Here is a 17,073-nt window from a genome sequence, read left to right as displayed (position 1 = left end):
AAGCTCTCTCCTGGGGTGGGAGAGTTTGGGGTGTGTGACAATGCATGGAGTCGCAAAGGGGAAAGGGGGGGGGGGGGGTCCGCAAGAATGGACCCTTGCACATAAGAGAATTGTATCAAGTCAAACTCAATTTTTAAGAGAAAAATTGAATTCTAGTTCCTTGCACTGTCAAATTGCAGTGCTCTAACAAAACCTAACAGGTTCTGACAAGCGGTGCTCTAACGCTACCCGATTCTGCCCATTGCTTTCTTGCCTTTGACTATGAGCTCAATTGACTGCAGTGCTGTTCGAAATGGCGACTCTTGCTTTGCTTGCTATTAAGTGTGTGTGAGTACATACCACCACCAGATGCTCTCCGAGCCCGATTGTCTGCAGCTCCAAAACGGTTGCTCCTCTCCTTGCTTGCCATTGCTCAGCTTGGCCTCTCTCCCGCTTTTCTGAGTTCGCGATGTGAGCGGGATGAAGACAGACACAACTCCTCTATAATGACCCGACACACACTCTTGGGATTATACACACACACACTATGGGACACCACTCGGCTTACACAACCCACCTGGCCGAGTTAGGGAACACACCGATGGAGTGAGAGGAGAGAGACTACCCATTTACCCACTCCACACAGAGAGACACACACACACACCCAAAAAACTCAGCTCAAAAGAGGAGAATTTCTGATGTTTAGATACACTTGAGCTTGGGCCAACACCAGTGGGGCAAATAGCTCACACAGTATGGGTAAAATATGCCAGATACAATCACAAACTGGAGCAGAAGCTTTGCTCATAGGAGAAACTTACACAGCCAAAACAACAGAAAAACAGTACGGAATTTGGCAAAATGGACAGCGCCATCGCGTCCGGAATGGCCCAAAACCCCAGTCTACAATGTTAAAGTGCTCAAATTCAACCTCGGATGAGCAGTTTACGGCCAAAACAGGATCCAAAAACAGCAAAAACACAGTTGTGGCTGTTCCTCCTCTTCTCTCCACATTTTTTTTGGTATTCTCTCTGTTTTTTCAGTTCCCACACTTAACTTTACTAGTTGGGCACCCTTGGCCTTTTAGTTGACCTCAAACGGATCCCGAACATGCCAAAAACTGGCCTCGCAGTGCATAGTTGTCACCTTTTTTCATCCATCCGCACACCCGGCACTCAACTTTTTCCAATAATGCATCCCGCCACCACGTGAAGTGGCCCCAAAATATGGTTCTCATGATGACCTTTCTGCATAATTATCACAAGAAAACATCCACGTTGTATTCGTACTTATCCACGTGCAAGTATTGACCCCATTCGACCTCCTGATGCCACTAGATGCCATCTGACGCACCTGCTTACCTCATGCCGTCGGCCCGCGGATAGCTTCCTCGAGAATTTTTACGCGCTACCAACTCCTCATTATTATACAAAAACACACTGGTACTGGTAATAGTGAAAATCGGTGGACTATGTACATCTTGTCCTCCCTGTACACATGTGGGCCCCACATAACCACCTGGCTCTGAAAAGGGGCAATCCTTTATTCGATGCACCATGCATGGGTATGTACATAGCGCAATCCCTTGCTCCAAAAAACTCCTGACATAATTTGCCCATCCCCTAGCATGCTAGATCATTCATGATCAGCAGCAGCAAAAAGAGATATGAGACTCGCCGTGTCATAGGTCTCCTCATCCCTCACAGACATTACTTGCTCCACAGACAACTCATCTTGCTCCACCATCATTAATCTAGCATGATACAATTTAAGACGTAATCCATTTACCCTTGACTTATGTAGAATCCCATCCAGATTAGCCAACTGATATGTACCATTTGGAAAACACTCCACTACCTTGAAAGGGCCTTCCCACTTAATTTGAAACTTCTTTTGGAAGGTGTTGTCCAGCTTACTATTGTAGCGCAAAACCAAGTCATGTTTCTTGATACCCTTACTTTTGATCTTTTTATTTATCTTTGCCAAAGCCTTATCCTGCATCTGCCCATAATGCTCCAATGCACTCATCCTATCCAGTTGAACCTCTTGTAACTGTAAGAGCCTCTCTTTGAATGCATCACTAGGTGGCCCAAGAAACTTCTCTAGCATCCTGACTACAGGCAACTCTACCTCCACAGGCAATAGTGCTTCCTTTCCATACACCAAATGAAATGGATTAAACCCTGTACCTGTCTTCACCGAAGTACGGTAAGCCCATAATACACTAGGCAATTCCAAATCCCAATTCTTTCCTTGGTGCTCTGTCACTCTCGAAAGGATTTCTACCAACTCACCATTGAATCTTTCATTTAAGCCATTACACTGTGGGTAATAAGGAGTGGTATGCCGGTGCCTAATCTTCATCTTTGCGCATAAAAAGTCTAGCAGTTTAGCCACATCCTTTGCAGTGATCTGTTTTACTGCTATAGCCTCTGCCCATCTAGAGAGATAGTCCACTGCAGTCAAAATATAGCTTTTGCCCCTGCTTGTGATAGGTAACGGGCCAACTGCATCATTTTCCCACTTTTCAAACACATCAAATGCCATAATGGTTTTTCGTAGATCTGGCTTCAACACTCTCTTCCCAAATGCTTGACACCTATTGCAAGACCTACACCAATGGTGAATATCCTTGTGCAAACTAGGCCATACATACCCCTCTTGCAAGATCTTATGCAAGGTGACCTTTAGAGAAAAATGGCCGCCACATGCACCTTCATGATTCTCTTCCAACACTCTATAAATCTCCTCCCTCCAAGGTACACGTCTCAACACGAGATCAGCCCCTTTCATGTACAAGACATCACCAATCAATTTGTACATGTATGCTCTACGCACAAAACCATACTTCTTAGACTTCTGAATGTCCTTTGGAATGATTCCTGGTAACAAAAACTCCTCTTCTTAAGCCAAACTTTCCCAGCCATGATAAAGAGGTAAAGTGGTCCTCAACACAAATAGCTCCCCAATCATGCTTTGAGTTGCTTCATGTGCTTCTCCATTTAGAGCACGTTCAATGTGTCTGATGCTCCATGCTTCAAACTTTTTTACCAGGCCTTTAATTCTGAAACACATTTCCTTCAATGAGGTGTTCTTGCTCTTCCACACACCCAGCACTTGCTTCACAACTAACAAGGCATCACCTTTTATGCTCAACCTTCTAATCCCAAGCTTCAAACAAATGTGTAATCCGGCTTCCAAAGTAGCATATTCAGCCTCATTGTTACTATGCGCTGTCGTGCAGCTCCGCTTCCATGATAAGAAAAAGAGCAGAGAAATACAAGCTAACCTTTTTTGAAGCCTACTTGATTAATGGTCAATGCTGAGTGAGGGCTTGTTAACAGGCCATGTCTAATGATTAATGTATGCCACATGTGGCTTTAAAGGTCCCATTGCTGCCTTAATGATGCCAAAAAGGCGTATGCTTGAAGTAAGCACATATGTGAGTTAATGATCTAGAACTACAATGCTTGAAGTGCTCTACCAGCCTGTCTTTACGACTCGTCGATTGGAGCTACAGTGAGGAAGTTATGGCAGTTTAAAGTTTAAGTCGATTGCAGATCCGTACCGGATTGGGCAACTGCAGCTGAGGTGACAGAATTGAAGTGATTGCATGGGCCTGAAGTGCTCACATTGTGGAGAGCGCCAGTCTTTTCAGATCAGTGATCGGCGTTCTGGTTGCGAAGATATCACCAGTTTAAGTTTCCGCGGGGGTCGGTTCCATGCCAAGTCTGTCGCCTCGGTCGAAGCGCCATCTGGAAATTTACAGCCTTAGCAGAGTTTGTATGCGTTGTATGTAGCTTGAGAAGTCTACAGGAATTTATGGCTCGTCTGATAGAGTCCGGGTTGGTGAGATAATACGGCTTGAGGTCGGTTGCCGACACTATCGAGCTGGATGAATTTTTAGCACTATTCAAGACTTTTACGGGTATCAAAATTCACGATGATATTGTTAGTCAAGGACTCCTAGAGAAAGAAGTTGTGCTTAGAAATGCATTGGCCGATATGAATACTGAATGTGGTGTCCTTTTGGAGGCACATAAAGCTATCGGTGCGCTTTCACTCAAAAGATTTGGAGGATGCCAAACGTGGCAATGTGAAGGCAGTGGAGAGAGGAATAGCATGCTCAAGTTGGTGCCCTTTGAGGGCCACCCGCCCAAGGAGACTATGGTGACCAAGGGCCCAATAACTATGGCCGCCCATACTCAGAATTTAAATGGCCGCCCAAGGGCCACAACCTTGGCCGCCCAAAAGAAGAATTAAGGGCTTAGTGTGTGGATGGGGAAAGAAATACAAACAAGAAGCCTTCATGGCGGGCGGATGACGGGGGCAGAGTGCAGGGGGGAGAGGGAAACTCGCGCCGGCAACAACGAGCATCGGGCAATGTCGAGCAAGAAGGGAAAAAGGCATAACTCGGTAGCGCGCACACATTCGGTCCAAGCTGCAGCGGAATCCGCGCTGGTCCGGATTCGGGCTTGCCACGTCATAATGCCCGTTCCCATGCCACGTCAATAGCGGCGGCGCTATTGATGGGAAGGGGCACGCTAATAATAGGAGGCTCTGGCATGAGAAGAAGGAAGAGTTAACAAAGGAAGGCTATCAACGAAAGGGGAGCCAACGCAAGGAAACGAAGGAGGTGAAGGCGAGGGAAGTTGAAAGGGGAGTAAACAAGCAAGCAAGGCGTCAGCTGCAGGGTAAGCAAGAAGGCGAGCTCTTTCTCTCTCTCGATCTCCAATCAAAGCAAGGGATGTTCTCTCTCTCTCTCTCTCTCTCTCTCTCTCTCTCTCTCTCTCTCTCTCTCTCTCTCTCTCTCTCTCTCTCTCTCTCTCTCTCTCTCTCTCTCTCTCTCTCTCTCTCTCTCTCTCTTGAGCTAAATAAGAGGCCCGAAGGAGCTTGGACGAGGAAGCTTGAAAGAGAAGCTTCTTGAGGCTTGACGAGGAAAGCAAGCCAAGCAAAGCAAAAAAGAAGGAGCTTGAAGCTTGGTCAAAGCAAGCAAAGGAGTAAGTCGAGATTAAAAAGGCAAGCAAGGAGAAGCTCGAGTCGAGGTCAAGGAGGGAAAATCTCTCTCTCTCTCTCTCTCTCTCTCTCTCTCTCTCTCTCTCTCTCTCTCTCTCTCTCTCTCTCTCTCTCTCTCTCTCTCTCTCTCTCTCTCTCTCTCTCTCTCGAGCTTGGACAAGATATTTTTTCGTTCTTGAGCTAAAGAAGGGGCAAGAAGTGATTTGAAGATATTAATTTAAGACATATCAAGCAGTAGAACAACCGATTTATGAAAACCGACAGAGTAGGATTTTGTTTGTCACCGGCAACTTAAATTAGTTATTCTTTTTTATGAATCGCGGAGCCCGGGTAATTGTAACGGAAGCCTAAACTCCTTGATTTTAGTGAACCTAATTGTCGGTGTTGTTAACAGCCCGACTTGGTTATTGCCAGCAGGATGTACTCAGAGCTTAAATTGATTAATTGAATGTTACGGTGATTGACAGAGCTTTTCTCACCTGTTGTTCTTATTCTCTTGACACCTCCCGTAGCCAGAGGCCCGACGCCTGTCGGGCTCACGTTTCGAACACATATCCCCCGACATCTTTGGTAAACCCGACGCGAAACGAGCCGGGGTGGGAGGTAAAGATGGAGATGCCAGAACAGTTAAAGCAGTTTATTGAAGATTTCAGTGCAAATGGATTTGATACAAATCTAGCAGTTGCAGATTTGCCAAAAATTATGGAATTGGTTCAGGGGTATCTTCAGGAAGCAAAATCCATGCAGATAAAAAAGCAGATTGATGATGCTATAGAGCTAGCACTTGATGATGTTCGGGAGCAGTATTATAATTTTCACGGATATGATCCAGAAGGTTTTATTGCATGTTACAAAGCTGAGATAAAGAGCCAAAATGTTCCAAAAGATCGGATGATTGCATCTTTTGAGGAGGTTGTAAACTCGGATTTTAAAAAGCAGGTCCAAGAACTGGCAGAAGAATATCCCACACGGTGGGAGTATTTTGCAGAGGAATTTATTTACGAAAGCTCAAGGATTCTAGATCGGGAAATAAAGGAGATTACTGAAGGAAATAAGGTTGTCTTCAGTAAAGGTGAAGGGGTTCAGATGCAGATCCTCAACTATGATGAATTCTGGGAGCATATTTCTGCAAGAAGTAAAGCCAAAGAGAATGTTAAGCTGGAAGTAGCAGATTCAGTTTCAAAGGAGCTTAATTTGAGCAACAAAGAAAAGGTAAACAATGAATTTAATGCTGGAACAGATTTATATGATTTTTTTTCAAAGATTGCTCGCATGGACGCTACCTCTAATAATGGTTCTAGTGAAGACATAGACTGTACATCAAGTGGTTCACAAGATTTTGACCTTGACATGGGTTATTCTGAAGGAGTTCATCAAACAGATGAGCCTCTACAGGATATTTCTAAAACTATCAGCACTATAGGCGAGCATGTTAACATGTTTGCTGCAGATGATTGCATAAACAAAGCTATTATATACACAGTAGTTGATGAAGTGACTAAGATTGTGGACCCAACACAGGATGAGCATGAGGATGTCAATGAACCTACGATTGCTACTAACAATATGCTTGCAGATGATGCTATCACAGAAGAGGATGCTATAATCGATGAATTTCTATCTAGATCTGAAGGAGATGTTTATGGCAGTATAGAAGAGCTTTCTGATGTGTATACCTCTTTAGAGGGGCTGCCAAATGAGCCTTTACAACTCTATAATGTATTGCTAAGTAACATGGATGCAGATGAGGAAGCAGAGGATGATATCGAGGAGTATGAAGATTGCTTGGATCATATTGATTGTGAACAGGTTATCGACAGGGATTTTACATATACGATTGTACATGGACTACATGAGGAGATAACTCCTACAGTTTTGATTAATGTTGAGACTTCTAAGAGTGATTTTTCCGAGGATGCTACGGATGAAGATCTACAGGATAAAGCTGCTTTGCATGATCAAGATGAAAATCCAACAGGTAAAAATTCCTCTGATGATACAAGCCGAGAGACTCCCAAGGTTTTTCGTGATGGCTATGAAGCTAGAGGGGGTGATGATGCTAAATCATCCTTGATTTTGCAAAAAGTGCAGAGGGTTTTTCATTTCATTGGAACATGTACCAAATATGGCTGGATTTGGCTGCTATGCCTATTGATGCTTATGTCAATGATGTCTTGGCTGCCAGTAAAAGGGAGTCAGATTTCTTTAATGCTTTCTAGTAACGAGCTTAAGTTGCCAACAGTCTACGGGATGTGGGTGCTACACTATGCTTCAGGTGAAGCTCTAGTATATTGCAGAGCCCATCAATGCTATGTGATCTTTATGGTATTTGATCCAAGAGATTCTAAGGATGTTCATAAGCAGATTCAATATGGATGGATATTGATCAGTATGCATAGTAATTGCGTGCTATTTGAACCAGGGGTAGCATATTTGCACCAGAAATGCTTGATATTGATTGATACAGGAAATGTATGCTTATGTGGATATTATGATGCTCTAATGTGTGGACAATTCCTTATCATTCCATTTGATCCTGGGGGTTACTAAAGTGCAAGTTGCAGATGCAGAGGATACAAGATGCCTGATGTAACAGGCTGCATGATGCCAAGTTTTGTTTTCTAGATTACGTTAAGTCAGAAGAGTGTTTGGTTATGCGTTCAATAAGATTACATGGTTGTCTTCCAACTACTTTGGACACTTGAAAAAGTATCTTCACATCTTTTGAGTTGGTTCTACTAACAGAACTTGAGGTAAAGGACTTGACGGCCATTCTGTGTGCAGACAGATTAAGGCATACTTGAGCTTGACAGGGTTCCTTAAGAGAGAGCTTAATGGTCAAGTCGTGTGCATCATTAACTGGAGCACTTGATTCTGGAGGGGTTCACTAAACAAGTTATCCATGATTAAATGCTTTGAAGATACGGCAGATACAGTTCAGAGATTTTTGATGGACAGCTACCTAATGATTAAGCTAAAACATTGATGATAGGGTATAAGCCTTGCTTCATTTTCCATATGTTTAATAGTTAAGTGAGTCTCATGATGGTAAGGAGCCTAAGGTACCTATAGCAGATGCAGATTGAAGTGTTGTTGGCATAGACCGGAGGCTGTGCAGGTTCAGAGGGGGTGGATGTCGTGCAGCTCCGCTTCCATGATAAGAAAAAGAGCAGATAAATACAAGCTAAGATTCTTTGAAACCTACTTGATTAATGGTCAATGCTGAGGGCTTGTTAACAGGCCAAGTCTAATGATTAATGTATGCCACATGCAGCTTTAAAGGGCCAATTGATGCCTTAATGATTCCAAAAAGGAGTATGCTTGAAGTGAGCACATATGTGAGTTTATGATCTAGAACTGCAGTGCTTGAAGTGCTCTACCAGCCTGTCTTTACGGCTCGTCGATTGGAGCTACGGTGAGGAAGTTATGGCAGTTTAAAGTTTAAGTCGATTGCAGATCCATACCAGATTGGGCAACTGCAGCTGAGGTGACAGAATTGAAGTGATTGCATGGGCCTGAAGTGCTCACATTGTGGAGAGCAGCACTCTTTTTAGATCAGTGATCGGAGTTCTGGTTGCCAAGATATCGCCAGTTTAAGTTTCCCCAGGGGCCGGTTCCATGCCAGGTCGATCACCTCTGTCGGAGCGCCATCTGGAAATTTACAGCCTTAGCAGAGTTTCTATGAGTTGTATGTAGCTTGAGAAGTCTACGGGAATTTACGGATCGTCTGATAGAGTCCGAGTTGGGGAGATAATACGGCTTGAGGCCAGTGTCAGTTGCCGACACTATCGAGCTGGATGAATTTTTAGCACTATTCAAGACTTTTACGGGTATCAAAATTCATGATGATATTGTTAGTCAAGGACTCCTAGAGAAAGAAGTTGTGCTTAGAAATGCATTGGCCAATATGAATACTGAATGTGGTGTCCTTTCGGAGGCACATAAAGCTATTGGTGCGCTTTCACTCAAAAGATTTGGAGGATGCCAAACGTGGCAATGTGAAGGCAGTGGAGAGAGGAAGAGCATGCTCAAGTTGGTGCCCTTTGAGGGCCACCCGCCCAAGGAGACTATGGTGACCAAGGGCCCAATAACTATGGCCGCCCATACTCAGAATTCAAATGGCCGCCTAAGGGCCACAACCTTGGCCGCCCAATAGAATAATTAAGGGCTTAGTGTGTAGATGGGGAAAGAAAAACAAGGAAGCAGGAGCATAGGGGAGTAGCGTTACGAAGAGGAGTGGAGAAACTAGGTTGTGGGGAGAATTGGAGTGTGAGGGCAGAAGGAGGAATTCTCTCTCTCTCTCTCTCTCTCTCTCTCTCTCTCTCTCTCTCTCTCTCTCTCTCTCTCTCTCTCTCTCTCTCTCTCTCTCTCTCTCTCTCTCTCTCTCGGGACCTTGAAGCAATAAGGAAGAAAAGAGGCAAGGAAGGAGCTCTCTCTGGATCTCCGACTCAGACAAGGAGGTAAGGGCCAAGAAGGGCGAGCCCTCTCTCTCAATCTCTAATCTAAGCAAGGCGAGGAGAAACGAGGAGGATAAGCAAGGAAGATCTCTCTCTCTCTCTCTCTCTCTCTCTCTCTCTCTCTCTCTCTCTCTCTCTCTCTCTCTCTCTCTCTCTCTCTCTCTCTCTCTCTCTCTCTCTCTCTCTCTCTCTATGTCGACCTCAAGGAGGATAATTGAAAGCACTCGAAGGGCTTACGAGACGAGCAAGAAAGCAACAAGGGTATCAAGAAGGGGATTTTGCCAGATACTTACGTACTAATCAGCTTATAAAGACTCTAATGGCGAGCATAAGAGGAAATTTATAGTCTTGATCTAATTTGAGAGCATTAAACTCTCGTAACTCCATCAGTGTCGTTAACGGCAACCATTTGTAATCGAAATCCACTTCGGCTAATCATTAGTAGTTTAAACCATTTCGGTTGTGAAGTTTAAGTATTAAAGTGTTGACAAAATCTTTAGCCTTGTGTCGTGCGTCTTGCCTCTCTTTCACACCTCCCACAGCCAGAGGCCCGACGCCTGCCCAGCTCACGTAGAAAACACATATCCCCCGACATCTTTGGTGAACCCAACGCGAAACAAGCCGGGGTGGGAGGTAAAGATGGAGAATTTAGAGCAGATGATGAAGATGATTGCAGAATTAAGTGCGGACGATTTTAATGATAAGTCAATTGTTCCAGATTTTGCAAGGATGCTTCAATTGGTTCAAGGATCTCTGCTTGAAATAGAGACCGTGAAGAAGAAAAATCAAATCGATGAAGCTTTGGATGCAGTGTATGACCAGAGACGACTCTTAGATGGATACGATCCAGAGGGCTACCTAGAGTGCTATGAGCTGGAGACCAAGGTAAGAGGGATACCAGAAGAATTGATGATCAAATCTTTTGAGCAGTTAGTGAGTTCAGATGTGAAGGAGCAGATTCAATAGGTTACCAGAGCTTGCAACGACGAATGGGAGTATTTCAAAGAGGCTATTGTGCAAGCACGTTATGAGGAGTATGAAATCTATCAAGAACAGAGTTCAAGTCTACCAGACTACGCAGATATTCGAGGACAAGAACGATCAAAGTTAGAAGCTGTGATTGATGAGTTTATTATACAGGCTGGTACCTTCTTACAGGCTAATGATGAAGACATAGTCAAAGCTGTGTATGAGAATTTGGGGTTTGCAGATGCCTTGCATGAAGTAGAAGTCCTTGAGGGTGAGTCTCTACAGCCTCAAACTACGCAGGGTGAATTTTTCAAAGAACATGTGCCTGTAGTACAGGAAGAAAAGAAATCATGGGATCAAGACAATGAATTGGCTAAAGCTCAGGAAGATGTGCAGGTGAATGAGTGCATCCATATTCAAGTAGACATGCAGAAAGATTCAGTTATAGCTGATACTTTTGCTACTGAACCAGAATTAGAGCAAAATTTTTCTGGTACAGACTCTACTATAGAGGTGATTGAAGATACTGGTGCAAGTTTTTCCAAAGAGTTGATTAATGATACAGATGTGATAGGTCAAATCAAGGTTACAGTTGAGAGCAGCAGGATCATGGATTTTGGTATACCAGATTTACCAAATTTGGATGTACCAGATTTTTAGGACTTGGCTAAGCAAGAGTATGTGCTTGTTTCAGAGGCGGTGCAGACTCCTTCATTGACAATTTTTTGTGAAGCACAACTACCAAATTGGAAAACTGATCTTGAACGTGATTATGATGATTCAGAGGGGGTGCAGACTCCTTCTTTGAAAAGTTTCTGTGACCTAGAGCTACCGATTTGGCAGACTGATCCTGAATTTGCTGATGGTGATTTAGAGAGGGAGCAAACTTCTTCTCTATCGAGAATTTGTGACACAGGGCTCACACTATGGCCAAATGATCATGAACTTGATGATGCTGATTCAGAGGGGGTGCATAGTGAAGTGCAATCTCTTGATGTTGAATATGATTGGTTTCATTGTGCTGATGATACAGGACAGTAGATGAAATTTTCAATGTGCATGATGAACTTTGTGCTACAGAAGTGCAAAGATATTTGGATGAGGGTAAAAGACTTGAAGAGAAGTTTACAACAAATGTATTTAGTATGCATGTCACATGTGGAAATCTTAGTTTACAGCAACTTGAGATGTGGAAGATGGAGGAACCTTCTGAAGCGGAGGACCTAGATCTTATGTGCTTTTTGGACGAAGCGTTGAAAGGGTTCTAAAATACAGATGCTAAGGATACCAAACAATTTAGAATCATGCATGAGCAAGTTTATTTAGCTGCAGTTGATGAGGATCTTATGCAGCTGTTACATGATGCACTACTTGATTTTGAGCCTCTACGAGATAGAGAACTGTTTTCAGATGCATCTTTTGAGCCTAATGAAGAGGATTTTACTAGAGACTTGATGTATTCAGATATGCATGATTGGGATTCTAACACTAGTGAGAGTGAAGGTGAACTGCCAATGCTTTTACCTGTGATTGATGATCGACAATTGGATGAGCAAGTTGCACAGGGGGATATGGCAGTACCTGATGCTATATGGAATCTGATATTACCCTATGATGTAGGGGATTTTGAGCTAGCTTTTGACTCAGGAGGTGACAGATATATGCATGGTCCGGGGCAATTGACTCGAGCAAGCCAAATAGCCTCTTTGCAAGCTTCACTCAGTGCAACATACTCTGCCTCTGTAGTAGAAATGGTGTACAATCTTGAAGAACAGATCTTTAAGAAATATCAGAACCAACAAATATGTAGATCCAACATGTTGTTGATTTAAGACTTTCAACACAACTTGCATAATCATTCTCTACAAATCCCTGAATGGATGACTCTCCAGGACCATAGCATAACTGTCTATCAACAGTGCCATTCAAGTATCTGAGAATTTACATGGCAGAAAGTCAAAGAAGAAGATAGAGCAAGGCATGTCAGGCTGTGAGACGATGGCCCATGTTCAACCGCAGAGTCCGAGAGAGGCTGCTCATGAAGATAATCATGGAAACCGAGGTGTAGCTGTTGTGCCGCAAAATTGGGTCTGCACGGTGCAAGATTTTTCTGAGCAAATGCAGGAGTTGCGGCTCAGTGTCATGGATAGAGGACAGCCAAGAGGAGCAAGGGGCAGGGTAAGGCCACTGCCTGGTAGGTGTTACAATTGTGGAGAAGAAGGGCACTATGCACCCGATTGTCCTCAACCACAAAGAGAAAGAGGAGGTATGTACCCGCTTTTTGGTAGAGGTCAAGGTCAAGGGCAGTACAATGGCCCAAGAGAGCAAGCGGTGGATAATCCTATGCAGCCAGCTCCGCAAAATGGAGGTGAAGTCCAAAGAGTAAACATCATAGGGGTGGACAAGCAGGATGTCAAAGTTTTGGCCAATAAGAGGGCAAGAGCTGAGAGGGAGACAGAGACAGAGTGGGAAACTAGAGCTCGCAAGGGCAAAGAGAAGGTGTACGAAGGTAGAGAGCAGCCTGAGCCTAGCAAAAGAAGGACGTGTCGCAAGATCAAACAAGCGGATTTCCAGCTAGGACGTGGCTATGCCGAGTACAATCTGGTGAGTGATGTTCAAAATCAAAAGGCAAATATTACGTTTGGTCAGTTGTTAGCTTTAAATCCAAAGTTAAGAAGGCAGTGGTCCACAAGTGTTAGCACCAGGCTGCCAAGAGCTAAGGGAAATGTGCAAGCGGTGCAAAACATGGCTTTGAGGATAGGTAGCCCCACTGATGTTCTTCCGTTGGTAGATGCAATTATAGAGAAGAGGATGCGGTACAAGCTTACATAGACGGTGGAGCACAGGTTTGTGTCATGATGAAGCAGCCATGAAAGAGACGGGGGTCAAGGTAGTAGTCAAGCCAAATGTACGCATGAGGATGGCCAACCATACCAAAGCCAGGTGTCTGGGTGTGGCGCAAGATGTAAAGGTCAAGGTTGATGCATGGTTTTTAGGACCCCTTTTGAAGATGCAATAAAGGCACAGTCAGTTGTTGGGGAGATGAGGATACTCTAGTCCAAGGGATCTCGAAAGAGAAGAAAAATCTACTTCACAAGCACCAAAGAGTAAAAAGTGCCATGGACAGAAGATACGTGGGAACGAGCTCTTATGCATGCCTACAACCTATATCTTACAGAATAGCCCATTCTAGGTGTGAATTTCTAGTGAAATTTACACGAGGATGTTCGTGTGGACTCACAGCACAGCATACTCCGTTTTCACTTTTTTACCGACAGTAAATATTTTTTACCACAGTAGTAAATACAAATCACTTTTTACCTACATTAACTTTTTTTACCCATGGTAAATATTTTTTATTGCACCATAAGTATTTGGTAGGTAACAGTTCACTGTTACTAGAAGCAGTGATTGGGCATCAACAATGCAGTTACAGGAGGAGAAAAGGGGAAAATCTTATGGTAAAGGTGAGTCAACAGGGATAAAGACTTTTGAGTTGAAAAGAGACATGCTGATTTTTTCAAAGAACACATGTCAAAAGAAGCCATGGTTGAGGATTTTTTGAGAATTTGATATTCAGGAGGACCCAGCTGCCACCCCCCCCCCCCCCCCCCCCGCAGGTCCCCCCCTGACATGTGCAGAACCTCCAGTTTCAACAACCACCTTATCTGCTCTTAAATGCTGGTCAAGGCCTTATCCCCATGTGTCACAATCAAAAAAATTAGCATTTACCCTCCCCTCTCACATCACTCTAGAGAATATCTTGATGGTGACATATCAGGTGACCTCAATCTGTTGACCACCCTAAGCAAAAAGTAATCCCAATCAGCGGATTTAAGCATGTTTATCCCTAATCCTAAACCCTCTCAGAAACCTATATAAGGAGGCCTTCTCTCACTCAAAACCAACACTTCACCCACTTCACCAAGCAATGAAGCTATGACGACATTGCTCACAACGAGGAGCTATGGATGGAGCTCTACTCTCTCTCCCTCTCTCTCTCTCTCTCTCTCTCTCTCTCTCTCTCTCTCTCTCTCTCTCTCTAGTATGCTACATTACTAGCCCTAAAACCTAAATAAGGAGTCTTATCTCATGCTCCATGGCCACCATCCTCGCCATCATTCTCTAAGGTATTGATGTGTTGCTAGTAGGATCATACCTACTTGCTGGGTTGATTGTTTTTGACAAGGGATTATGCCATCCTTGGCTTGCTTCTCTATATCCTTGTTATGTATGATCAGATGCCGTTGTATTGTTAAGCTGATGTCTTGTGTATATATATGCTACATAAGGTCCCTAAGCTTCGTTTCTATGTGTTTTGCCATATGTTTTGATGCCATCATAATGCCAGAAGTCTCACTTGCCTATGTGCACTATGTGTGAGGTCCCTAAACCTCTTAATTTAGGGTGGTGCCCCCTTTGTTTTTTTCTTTGCTTGTTTGCATGAGGCGTGGTTTGTGGAGTGTGCACGAGTACAGAGGCCACCCGATTGCACTGCTCTTTTTCCCGCTATCAAAGGTGATGGGCATAGAGTGCCTGATAGAATTTTTCGTGATGAAGGCAAGGGATAATGCTTATCCAATCATTTTGGGTAGGCATGGCTTTTGGCAATAGGTGCAAAGCAGGATTGGGAGAGCAAAGTGTTCACTTTGCCTGACAAAGAGAGAGGCAGACAAATTGTGCTTGATTTGAAGACCAAGGAGAGCAATTCTCATCCTATGACACTTAAAGATGAGGGCGACACGACGAGCTATAAGTACGAGACCGAGACGGGCTATGATGAAGGCTATACTAGCATAGAAGAAGAGGAGAGCGAGGACGACATGTTGAAGATAGATGCAAACTTATTCGGGGTCACCATAGATGACTCCCCACCTAAAGAAGAAGGTATGCAGCCTCAAGCTCATGGTTTAAGCATAGAGGAGGTTTCAAGCATGTTGAGTGAAGATTTAACCAAGGGTGAAAAGGAAGGCTATATTCAATTGTGTGAGTCCTACCAAAACCTATTCGCGACGGAGTACAAGCAAAAGGGGTGGAGCACAAGATTATTCTTAAGGAGGGACATAAACCTAAAGCACAGAAGTTGAGAAGACTGGGGGAAATCCAAAAAGAAGCCCTTTGATAGGAGATCAATAAGCTATTGGATGCAGGTATCATATTTCCTGAGCAAGAGTCAGAGTGGGTCTCGGCAGTGGTCATAACCCCGAAGAAGAATGGGAAATGGAGAGTGTGTGTCAACTACAAGCCATTGAATGCCGCGACCAAGAGAAATCACTACCCCTTGCCGTTTCAAGATGAAATCCTAAACCAGGTGGTTGGGCATGAGAGATACTCAATTATGGATGGCTTTTCGGGGTATTTTCAAATAGAGATTGCACTTGAAGATCAGCTGAAGACCAGATTCATATCTCCATGGGGTTGTTTCCTTACCGCAGGATGTCGTTCGGATTGGTAAATGCATATGCCACCTTCCAAGGTTGGATGAATAGGGTATTTGGTCCATACTTGGGCCGTTTTATTAGGGTCTTCATGGATGATATTGGTTGCTACAGTTCAACGTTGGAGCACCTATCGAAGCTCCAATTATGCTTCCAAAGGCTCGATGAAGAAGGAGGTCAGCTGAACCCCAAAAAGTGCAAGCTAGCACAGCCTCGAGCACAACTATTGGGTCATGTGGTGTTGTAAAACGGTATAGAGGCGGATCCCGAGAAGGTGAAGGCGTTGGTGTTAATGGAGCCACCATCAGATGCTCAAGGTTTGGATTCATTTGTTCATAAGTTGAAGTATTTGTCACGCTTCTTCTGGATGCTGTCGCACTATGTGCATCCTCTTCAAAAGAGGGCTCAGCAAGTGCATGGTTATGAGTGGGATGGGGAAGCTCAGGAGGCTTTTGATAGGGTTAAAGAGATTTTGTGTCAGTTGCCAGCGGTGTGTCCTCCCAATCGAGAGGACGACTTCTATGTGTCTATGACGGTGGGCGCAGTTGCTGTTGGAGCGGTTCTATTGCAAAAGGTAGGAAGAAGCTACAAGTTGATATACTTTGAGAGCAAAGTGATTAGCCCAGGAGAGGCTACCTACACTGAAGCAGAGCAATGGGTGATGGCTCTGGTCTTCGCTTGCAGGAAGTTCAAAGTCCATTTGATTGTACGCAAATTTTTTGTGTTGACGGCTAATAATCTATTGCCAGAGGTAGTGCTACATTTGAAGCCAGGAAGGAGGATTATGAAGTGGGTGTTGGAGCTACAGAAGTTTGAGTTAGAGTTCAAGGTAGATCACATGAGTCGGTCTCACCTGGCAGACATTCTTGTCAGCAAGGCCATCGATTTGCCGGCCTATCCAAGGGTGGTGCGAGATGAAGCTAAGGAGGAAGCGGACTTGGAGGATGCTTTTACAATGTGGTTTGACAGAGCATATCAAAGGGTAGTGCAGAAGGCAGGAGGAGGTGTGGTGATACACGACCCACACGGCAAAACTATATTTTCAAAGGCGTATGATTTAGAGGATGTCCACACCAATAATGAGGCGGAGTATCTCACTCTGCATTTGGGTCTAAAGAAGTGCATAGAGTTCGGCATTTCAAGGTTGGTGGTGAAGGGAGATGCGTTGCTAGTTATCAAGAAATTGTTAGGCCAATGGCAGGTAAAGCGCGATT

The sequence above is a fragment of the Adiantum capillus-veneris genome, chromosome 1 (assembly GCF_014529385.1).
Source record: "Adiantum capillus-veneris isolate H3 chromosome 1, ASM1452938v2, whole genome shotgun sequence".
NCBI classification, from domain to species: Eukaryota; Viridiplantae; Streptophyta; class Polypodiopsida; order Polypodiales; family Pteridaceae; genus Adiantum; species Adiantum capillus-veneris.
This window is presented reverse-complemented; position numbering follows the sequence as displayed.